Below are 10,861 nucleotides of genomic sequence, written 5' to 3' on the forward strand. Positions count from 1 at the left end.
GATGCGTATCAGCTGCCTCTTTCTGTATCCTAACTGGGCCACTTTGTTGAGGAAGTGAATTTTTTAAGTGCAGTCCTCTGAAATGTTAATCCTCAGGCCCAATCTTTTCACTAGCCACTGCTTTTGAAAAAGACATATGTCTAATTCTATGCAGATGTGCCCAACACATGCACCTGGGCAAAAGGCCCACATACTTCACGCTTGGATAGGGATACCTCAGTTCAAGATATTCAAGGGAGGCTTGACCAACAGTCAAGCAGTCACTTTCCGTTCTCTATTCCATGCATAGAGTCATGGATATAGAATAAGGCCATTGCACTGCGGTTGAAAGGCAGGGTCCTCCAACAATTGAAAGGCAGGGTCCTCCAAGCATCCAGATTGTATTGCACTTCAGGGAAAGAAGGGACAAGAAAATCTTGTCATATCAGAAGTGCCCCGGCAAAACTGTAGCTGCAGAAGTCAAAAGTATCCAAAGTGCCATCAAGTTATGACCAATTCAGGCAACTGCCTCATGGGGTTTTCAAGGCAAGAGATCATTGCCTGCCTCTGCATAGCAACCCAGGTCTTCCTTGCTGGTTTCAGAGCTCTGACCAGCTTTTATTAGTCTGGGCTATTCAGGCTGCTAAAGAGGGTGCTTTAGGGCAAATGTCTTCTCAACTTCAAATCAGTTTAGTACATGGGCTTAAAGCAAACTCCAGTCACCAAGGAAAAGTTATTAGCCCTCTGGCTCAAGATCATGCCTTTGAACATCTCTTTTGGTAAGTCCAGTCTTTCACAGAATAAGAAAAACAATTAAGTGCTTGTTGTAAAGAAGAACATAAGAGAAGCCATGTTGGATCAGGCCAATGGCCCATCCAGTCCAACACTCTATCACACAGTGATCCAAAGAAACCCAGGTGCCATCATGAGGCCCATCAGTGGGGCCAGGACACTAGAAGCCCCCCCCCATTGTTGCTCCCCCAAGCACCAAGAATACAGAGCATCACTGCCCCTGACAGAGGGTTCCATTAGTACCCTGTGGCTAATAGCCACTGATGGACCTCTGCTCCATATATTACCTTCTTCCATTGAACAACACATAGTCCATCAGATCAAGAATACATTGAGTTAAATCCAATGATGCATCAACAGAAGGCACTGATGGTTGCAGATATTTTCACTTTCCCTTCCCCTCAGCAGCCATGTGGAACCCTGGGAAGTTTATTCCCAAGATCACAGGACAAACCACTTGGGTTGGTGGACAACAATGAGGAGAGTGAAGGTGGCAAAACTGTTCCCTCGCACTAATAGAAGATTAGCCTTCTAAGATGGAACCTGGCATAAACATCACGCCATCTTTAGCACAACTGAGATAGTAGCACCACTAAATTATACTTTTAGACTGTTTTTAGATTATTTAATGTTTAATTGTGAATTGTATGTAATTGCATTGTCCTGTTTTATTGTTACATCATGGCTTACGCCGTGTCCTGTAAGCCGCCCTGAGCTTGCCTTGGCAGGGAGGGCGGGGTATAAATAAAAATTTATTATTATTATGAGGAAGGGAGTGGTTTTTCCCCTTTCCCATCATCCCAGCTGGCTAATACTCCAAATAGGGGACCCTCCATCTCCAAGAATAAACTTTCCCAGGGCTGGAAATGGTTGCTGCAGTGGGGGCAGGAAAGATCTTAATCTTTGCACTGGATTCAACCCACTGTTCATTCCAGCAGCAACAAGAACAACTTTGATCCTCTGGGACAGAATCAACTGGTCATATGAAGCCACTCTGTGCTGAGTCAGACCATTCATCTGACACTCTCTTGTGACTGGCACTGGCTCTTCAAGATCTTTCTGAGATTCTCTGGAGCTGCTAGGAGATGAAACTGGAAGTGCATGAAACTGAGCATGTGCTCAGCTTCTGGACAGGTGGGGCCCCATCCACGTTTGGCTCAAGGAAGATGTTCTGGAAGACTTGAATTTTTTCTTCTTTGTTGCAGTTTGATCCTGGAGACTGTCATTTCCCACCCCTCCACCCCCTTCCTCCATGCACTCTGTGTTCTTCAGTTACTTCTTTATTTTTTTTAACACATAAATCAAACTTTATTGAAATAAACAGGGGTTACAACAAAAGGGATAGCAAAATAAAGAAGTCATTTCAATGAAAAAGCAAAAACAAATAAACAATCGTATACACCAGAGTATCTTCAATACAGTAATACATAAGAATGAATAAAAAGATCTGGTTTACTAAAACAAATACAAAGGTGCATGTCAAAACATGAGAAGTAAAGCAAATCTCGATAGTAAGCATTTTTTGGAATGACATGATTTGTCAGGTACTCCACTACAAGGTACCAAAGAGTTTGAAATTTCTGTTGATAAGTTACTAGATTGGGCTGTAAGGCAATTTTTGAGATCTTGCCATACACAAAAGATTCGCAGAGTTTATTTTGCCATTGTATTGGAGGAGGTTCTTTGTCTCTCCGTTTTGTGGCTACAACTTGTCTAGCAGTAGACAATAAATATGAAATTAAGGTAAAGGTTAGTTTGTTACCAGAAAAGGAAGGCAAGTAAGCTAAAAGAACCGATTCAGGTAGGTCTGGGACTTGGACTCCAGTTATAAGATGGATGTCAGACAAAACTTGTTTCCAAAAATTTCTGATAAGCGGACAGTACCACCAGCAACTTCAGTTACTTCTCAAATGCAAATTCAGTGATGTGTGTGGTAATCAACAAATAATACACATTTTCTTTGATGAAATAGGAGATTTTTTTTTTTTGCAGCACTATACGAATGGTACCTGCCTAAATCAGCATTTGTGGGCAGAATAGAACTGCGCATATTTGACAAACTGTTGGTGATAAGGCAAGTGTGTGCCAAAATACTATCTGGGGGACTCTATCTGACCTAACCACATGGCCTGATGCAGCATAGAATGAACAGAAATGTAGATGGAGATCTACAGCAGAACGCCATCAAACAGAGGTCCCTGAAGTAGATACCAAAGATCTGCTGGGAAGATAATGCTATGTGATAGCTAGCCAAGTGACATTTTTAAATGTCCTAATCTTGGTAACTGATGATTTGCAAGCTACGTTCTACATGTTTATGCATCACTTGCAGTGCCATCCTGAGGGTTATACCTTTCTAGAATTTATTAATTTACTTTTTAAAATCCTGCCCTTTCTTCAGGGAGCTCAGGGAAGCAAACATCAGCCCCCCGCCCCCAAATTTTACCTACAAAACAACCTTGTAGGGTAAGTTAAGTTGAGAAAGTATGACTGGTCTGAGGTCACCCAGCAAACTTCATGCAAGAGGGAGGATTTGAACCTGGGTCTCCGAGATCCTAAACCAACACTTTAACCACCACATCAAGCATAACTCTCTTTAGGATTATATCAGTGATGTCTTTACTTTCAGCAACTCATTGCTGAATATATGAACTGCCATGAGGTAAAACCAAAATTCAGTCTTTGACCTGTGATGGTTCATTTGCACATGAAAGCTATCAGATCTTGTGGATGTCATCAAATGAAGAACCAGGATGAAAATTGTCAGGATCTTTTTAAAGCTTGTTTGCTGAGCCCAACTTGAGAACTAAAGAGAATGCCTATTCTGTTAATGGTGGCAGGTATTTTTTTCTTTATGACTTTCCATAGAGAATACATGAAGATGTCCAAGTTCTTTCTGCTTGCCTGACCCAGCTGAAAGGTAGCAGCATATAACCATTTTGCAAATAAGTCTGTAACTGTGGCTGTCCGATTGCTTTGTCTTACTCTGATACCCTGTTAAAAATGAGACCCTAGACCTGGCCAAAGGTCTAGGGTTTATCTATACATTACTATTGCCATGAGCTGTCTTAATACTAGTACACATGCATAGTTGGATTCACCTTTACAAAGCACTCTGCCTCTCAATATGGCTCCAAGCGATGCTGTGGGCAAGTAGAGGCCTTAGGATTCCCTTCCAAGTCATTTTTGCAAGCTGCAAGTGGTCCCTGTTTGCCCCTTCAGTGAGTTTCTTTTGTCCTAGATCACATGAAGTCTTCTTTATGTTACAAAGTAGGATGTAATAAATGCCTCATCGCTATCTTCCAAGATCTTGCAGATCCCTAGAGTCTCACAGATGTGATCTTACAGGTTCCTGAAATTTTTCTTGTGGAGTTTCTAAAGAACATTGGTAATGATAAAGATAAGAATGTCAAAGACAAGTAGATTTTTAAATAAATCAATGGGCAAATGCTAGAGCAGCTAGACACATCTACATTGGAAAAGCAAAAAGTTTGCTATGACATATCACCACCTTCAGTGAACTCTTTCATCCTTCTGGTTCTTCAGCTTTAACTCATACTTCAGTCTTCCCTTGGAAAAGAGGGGACAGTTGTAAAAGGAAAATGTCTAATGCCACCGGAGCTAGGTTGCCAAACATATAGATGTTTAGGGTTTGTAGAATCTTTCGGGCTCAAGTGCCGTGTTCTACTGGAGAAAGTTTTTCTTCCAGACGTTTCGTTCTCAGCTGCGGAGAACATCCTCAGTGGCGTTGCAGCCGGAGCAGGCGCTCTGACCTTCTTGGCTGCTGTGCATTGGCTGCTCAATGCACAGCAGCCAAGAAGGTCAGAGCACCTGCTCCGGCTGCAACGCCACTGAGGATGTTCTCCGCAGCTGAGAACGAAACGTCTGGAAGAAAAACTTTCTCCAGTAGAACACGGCACTTGAGCCCGAAAGATTCTACAAACCCTAATGATGTTACCAGCCGTGAAAACCTGAAATCTTTGATATAGATGTTTCATGGATGTTTTTGATCACTGTCTCCTTGTTGCATAAGGGAGGACTTGCAAAGGAAGGTCCCTGACAGAAAAAATCTCATTGTTTTCCTGTTTCCAGCACCCCCATCCTCTCTGTGGGAGAATCAAGGGCCAAACTAACAGAGAGTTCACAACAGCATCATTCATGGATCACTCAGGGCTGATGTTAGTCTTGAGAGGAACTTTTGGTAGTTTAAATAATCGGGGTCATCCAGATTATGCTTCCGTTAGGAAAGCAGAGGTAGGGGTCAAAATCCAGCAAGAAGGGCGGAATGTAATTTTTTTTAGTTAGATCCAATCCAAAGAGCCTGGTCTCTTCACATCACTTTGCTGTAAAATGAAGGAAGTATCTACAAAATCAGCTTCAGAGATTTGATGAGACTGAGCTAGCCTGGACCAATTTTTAAGAGGAGTCATATTTTCAAGTGAGGCAAGGGAGAAAGGGCCAAGCTGACTTTCCCCACAAACAGGCCTGAAGACAGGCAAAAGGTGTTTTTTTAAACCCCTCTCCCTCCTAGTGCCCATGTCCCTGTATCTTGATTTACTCACTGAGAAGAAACAGCTGAAGAGCATAGTAAGGGGCAGATCTCTCTTGTCTTTTCATGCTGAAGAAGACAGGAGCCTAAAACCCCTGTGGCTGAGGACGATATTGGGTGAAATATTGCATATATGTGCATAGGGTGGCCATAATATCTGCAGGCCAGCCAGGGACACCTTGAGGGGGGAAGGAATGTGTGTGCGCGCGCAGAGCGCGCGTGCCACCGGAAACAGGAAGTGACGTCACTTCCGGTGACGGCATGCCACCGCCGGAAACAGGAGGTGACATCACTTCCTGTGACATCATTTCCCCCGTGCCACCTGCCGAAAGAAGGAAGTGACATCACTTCCTGTGACATCATTTCCCCCCGCGCCACCTGCCGGAAGCAGGAAGTGACATCACTTCCTGTGACATCATTTCCCCCAAATGACATCATTTCCCCCACATGCCACTGCTGGAAACAGGAAGTGACTTCACAGCACTTCCTGTGACGTCCCCAAAAATCCCCCAAATATCACCGCCGGAAACACCAAGATTATTTATAGAGAGGGAAAGGGGGAAACAAAGTTAAAGAAAACTCTTTTTTTACTTTTTTCAAAGTGAGAAGACTAGAGAGAACGGGTTCCACGCTGAGAAGCCAGTCAGATTCCAGTGAGATTCCAGTGAGACTGTGCTGCATAATGCAGCCTATTTATTTTGTCCTGTTTGCTCTGTTGGCTCTATCTGCGCCACCTTCATCACTTTCAGGGTGTGGATCCCCCAGTGGGGTGGTCTCCCGACTCCCTCCGCCAGCTGTTTCTGATAGCCCTGCGCCCCCTCTTTCATTTGATATGTGTCCCGTGCGGGTGCCACCCTCCCGCCGGGAGATGCTGCAAAATGAGCCCCCTTGAGGCTTATGGCGGCAGGGCTCGGGGGAAGCGAGCTAGATTGCTGTTCTTTTGAGGGGTTATAGAGTGTTTCGAGCCCATCCCTGTGGCATCGGTCCCATAGTTGTGGGACCCAGGGGGCCGAAGCAGCGGCCCGCCGAAGCAGCCTGTCACTAATAACACAGGTCGAGATGCAGGACAGGAACCCGGAAGTGACCGACAGGCTGCTTCAGCGGGCCGCTGCGCCGGCCCCCTGGGTCCCACAACGATGGGACCGATGCCACAGGGACGGGCTCGAAACACTCTATAAACCCTCAAAAGAACAGCAGTCTAGCTTGCTTCCCCCGAGCCCTGCCGCCATAAGCCTCAAGGGGGCTCATTTTGCGGCATCTCCCGGCGGGAGGGTGGCACCCGCACGGGCACATATCAAATGAAAGAGGAGGCGCAGGGCTATCAGAAACAGCCGGCAGAGGGAGTCGGGAGCCCATCCCACTGGGGGATCCACACCCCGAAAGTGATGAAGGTGGTGCAGATAGAGCCAACAGAGCAAACAGGACAAAATAAATAGGCTGCATTGTGCAGCACAGTTGAGAAAGTGCCTTATCCCATATACTGATGAAGTAAATACAGGATTTGAGAACAAAATTGCACCAGAAGACAGAAACACAAAGCTCCCTTACACTGAATCAGTGCTTGGGTCCACCAAAGTCAGTATTGTCTACTCCAGGGGTGGCCAGAGTTGCTTAACAAAAGAGCAACACAAAATAAAGGTCAGATGTTTGAGAGCCGCAAGACATGAACATCGGATATTTGAGAGCCACGGAAGGAAGGAAGGAAGGAAGGGGGGAGGGAGGAAGGAAGGAGGGAGGGAGGGAGGGAAGGAAGGGAGGAGGGAGGGAAGGAAGGAAGGAAGGAAGGAAGGAAGGAAGGAAGGAAGGAAGGAAGGAAGGAAGGAAGGAAGGAAGGAAGGAAGGAAGGAAGAAAGGAGGGAAGGAGGGAGGAAGGAAGAAAGGGAGGAAGGAAGGAAGGAGGGAAGGAAGGAAGGGAGGAGGGAGGGAGGGAAGGAAAGAGGGAGGGAGGGAGGGAAGGAAGGAGGGAGGAAGGAAGGAAGGAGGGAGGAAGGAAGGAGGGAGGGAAGGCAGGAAGGAGGGAGGGAGGGAAGGAAGGAAGGAGGGAGGAAGGAAGAAAGGGAGGAAGGAAGGAGGGAGGGAGGGAGGGAGGGAGGGAGGGAGGGAAGGAAGGAAGGAGGGAGGGAGGGAGGGAGGGAAGGAAGGAGAGAGGAAGGAAGGAAGGAGGAAGGAAGGAAGGAAGGAGGGAGGAGGGAGGGAGGGGAGGGAAGGAAGGAAGGAAGGCCACCCCCTCCCGCCAGCCGCCCCCCCCCCACTTTCGGCCCCCTCCCTCCCTGCCTGCCTGCTTACCTTCTTCCAGGGCGCGGGTGGCGGCCTCCCCTCCTGGCGGGCGGGCTGGCCAGGAGGCGCAGCGGCGGCTGGTGCTGCTGGCGGCGCTGCTGGCGGGGCTGACGGCGGCTGAGGAGGAGGCGACCGAGCCCACCGACCCGGGGCCTCCCGCCATGCCGCCGCAGGCGCCGCCTCCCGCTCCGGCCACCGCTGCCGCCTCCGCCGCCTCCCCCCGCGGGCCTCCAGCGCTGGCCCTCTCCGCCGCCTCCCCCTCCGCCACCGGGGCCCTAAGCCAGCGAGAGGAGCCAGCGGGCCCGCGCGTTCGGGGAAGGCAGCGAGTGAGGGAGGGAGCGTCCCTGCGCATGCGCACGGCGATTGGCGGCAGTGTGGCGGGCCCTACGCTGCCCACTCTCCTGGCCCCCGCGCATGCGCAGAGCCCGCCACACTGCCGCCAATCGCCGTGCGCACGCGCAGGGACGCTCCCTCCCTCCCTCGCCGCCTTCCCCGCCCACGCGCGCGCGGCCCGCCGGCTCCTCTCGCTGGCTAAACCGGGATCTCTAATGGTCCCGGTATAGCCAGCCCGGGAGGCGGGAATTTGCGGCCAGAAGCGGGACTTTCCCGGGTGACCGGGGCGATCTGGCCACCCTATATGTGCAGGACAGGATCTACATGTTTTTTTGAGGGGGGGGGGGGTGTAAAATTAAAAAATGACGCCCCCTTATGGGCCATTCTATCTTATGGTCCCATAGAATACAATGGACTCCATACCCAATTTGACACACACCCCCTCTGTCAGCGCCCGGTGCAAGCACCCCCTTCTCCCCCCCCCCCCCCCCCAGATCCGGCCCTGTATATGTGACTGGATCTCCAGATGTCTTCAATTTTCAGAAAAAGCAATTTTGGGAGGGAGGGGATCACTTGGATCAAAGTGCAGGGGCTGGAATGGCTGAACTCACTGCACTGCTTCCTTGACAGAAATCTCCCAGATCTGCTATTAGGCCTGGTAGGAAACCTCAGCTTGAGAGAAAGTGTCTGAGGTGCATTTTTGTGTGTGTTTGTGTGTGAAATGGTCCTTGTGATAAATTTGCCAGTTGATCAGTTTTTCATTGGTGTGACAGGATTTCCCCCCTATGGGCTGGATGCCAAATGATGTTTTTTCTCTTGTGAGGAAATAAGAGACAGGCCTGTTGTTTATTTATTGTTTCCTGTGTGACTGGAACGACTTCAAGAGATATCAGAAACTCCCTTTTAATCTCATCAACAGTCATCCAAGTCACTGTGATCATGAGGAACATGAGTGGGGACCGCAGGCAGAACTGACAAAGTTTTTGCAGCTGTTGACTGGGTCCTGTTTCCTTCCCCTTCTCCCTCAGTCATAACTCAAGCCATGTACAAAGGGGAACCAAGCAAGGCAGGCGATGCCAGCAGCAGCCATGGTTTTGTAAATCCCACCCTGCGTGTTTCCTTCATGACTGGAACAATGTGGATCTCTTTAGTGGACACTTAGGGCTGCCAGCCTCCAAGTGCTATCTGGAAATCTCTCACTATTACAAGTAGGGCTGCCAAGTTCCTGCTGAGATCAGGAGATCCCCTGGTTTTGCGAGCCCCAACTTGCCAGCAGGGAGGAGGCTGCTGAGGGGGGGGGATCCCCGTCCCCCAAAGAGTCCTGTCGCCTTGTGGTGTGAGCGGTGCCCAGAAGGGAATATCACACCGGGCACATCGAGTGGGGACACTAGCATGAAACTCTATGGTTTCTCACAGGGATGCTCTAGCAATTGGGGGGGGTACTCTATGGTACAGCAGCTGCAGAGGACTTGGCAACTCTAGTAATTACAACTGATCTTCAGGTGACAGAGATCAGTTCACATGGAGAAAATGGCTGCTTTGGAGACCTCCTGAGATTCCATCCCCAAAATCTCCAGGCATTTCCCAACCTGGAGCTGGCAACCCTATTGACACTGAAGAGTCCCCCCAATCTCACCCAAAGTGATTGGGTAAAGACCTCAGCCTTCATGCCTTGTGGTTGGCCCTTCATAGTAGCTGGTTGGCCACTGTGTGAGACAGGATGCAGATGGACCATTGGTCTGATGCAGCAGGGCTCTTCTAATGATTCTGATTATGAAGGAAACAAGCAGACACTTGGCTTGTCTTGCTGGCTCCCCCCCCCCTTCCCCTCAGATTGGAATCTCTCCCCTAGCTTTGAAGTAAATACTTGGTGCTGGTGGGCCCCACTCCTAGGTGGATCCCTTCCTTGAAAGATTTGTGCCTTCCAAGAACTCGCAGTCCTACCTTGGTATCAGGGGCTGTACTAATTGCCACTTAGAAAGTGTTGGGAGACTGGATGCAGCTCAGAGGAATGCCTATTGCTTATCACCATTTTCCCTCAGGTTTCTTTATAATAAGAAATATTAGAAATGATTCAAGAATTGTGAAGAGATGTTTGTCATCTTGTCTTAACGGCTCTAGGAAAGTCAACCATGTAAACACAATCCTTACACACAGGTCCTTAATTTCATTCCCCTGGAAGCTGGAACTTGGCAAGAGCTAAACCAGAATGCCATCATTGAAGTCTGCTCAATGGAAGACTCTACAGGGACGTAAAGAAGAAGAAAAGAGTATCAGTTGTGAAGCTTTGAGTATTGGTTAGAACAGGGCAAAGTGTGACCCATATAGGAACTTCCTATAGTCTTTACAGAGGTCTACTGCCCTGTTTAAGAGCCCCATGGTGCAGAGTGGTAAAGCTGTAGTACTGCAGTTGGAGCCATCTGCTCACGACCTGAGTTCGATCCCAGTGGAAGCTGGTTCAGGTAGCCAGCTCCTGGTTTACTCAGCCTTCCATCCTTTCGAGGGTGGCAAAATGAGTACCCAGCTTGCTGGGGGAAAAGGCAAACCACCCTGTAAAAAGTCTGACATGAAAACGTTGTGAAAGCAACGTCACCCCAGAGTCGAAAATGACTGGTGCTTCCTTTTTACTGCCCTGTTTGACTTAGTAGCCCTAGTTTTACAGCCTTCTGAACTTCCAACTTGATTTATCCCATTGACTGATGCATCTGTAGGCAGCCCATCTGACTGGGTGCTGACTGGTAGCCTGGTTTCATATACTCGCTCATTTGACTTAATGCTATGGTCTTCAGTGCATAACCTATCTGCAGATGAAAGGTAAAGGTTGCCAGCTAGTAGCACAAACCATCTTATCCAGGACATTTCTTCCTTGAGGGCATGAAGTAGAATAGGGGAATTACCCCCTTTGGCCACTTTTCTTGTAGCTCCTCTTTA

This window comes from Heteronotia binoei, chromosome 10 (genome assembly GCF_032191835.1).
Source record: "Heteronotia binoei isolate CCM8104 ecotype False Entrance Well chromosome 10, APGP_CSIRO_Hbin_v1, whole genome shotgun sequence".
NCBI lineage: Eukaryota > Metazoa > Chordata > Lepidosauria > Squamata > Gekkonidae > Heteronotia > Heteronotia binoei.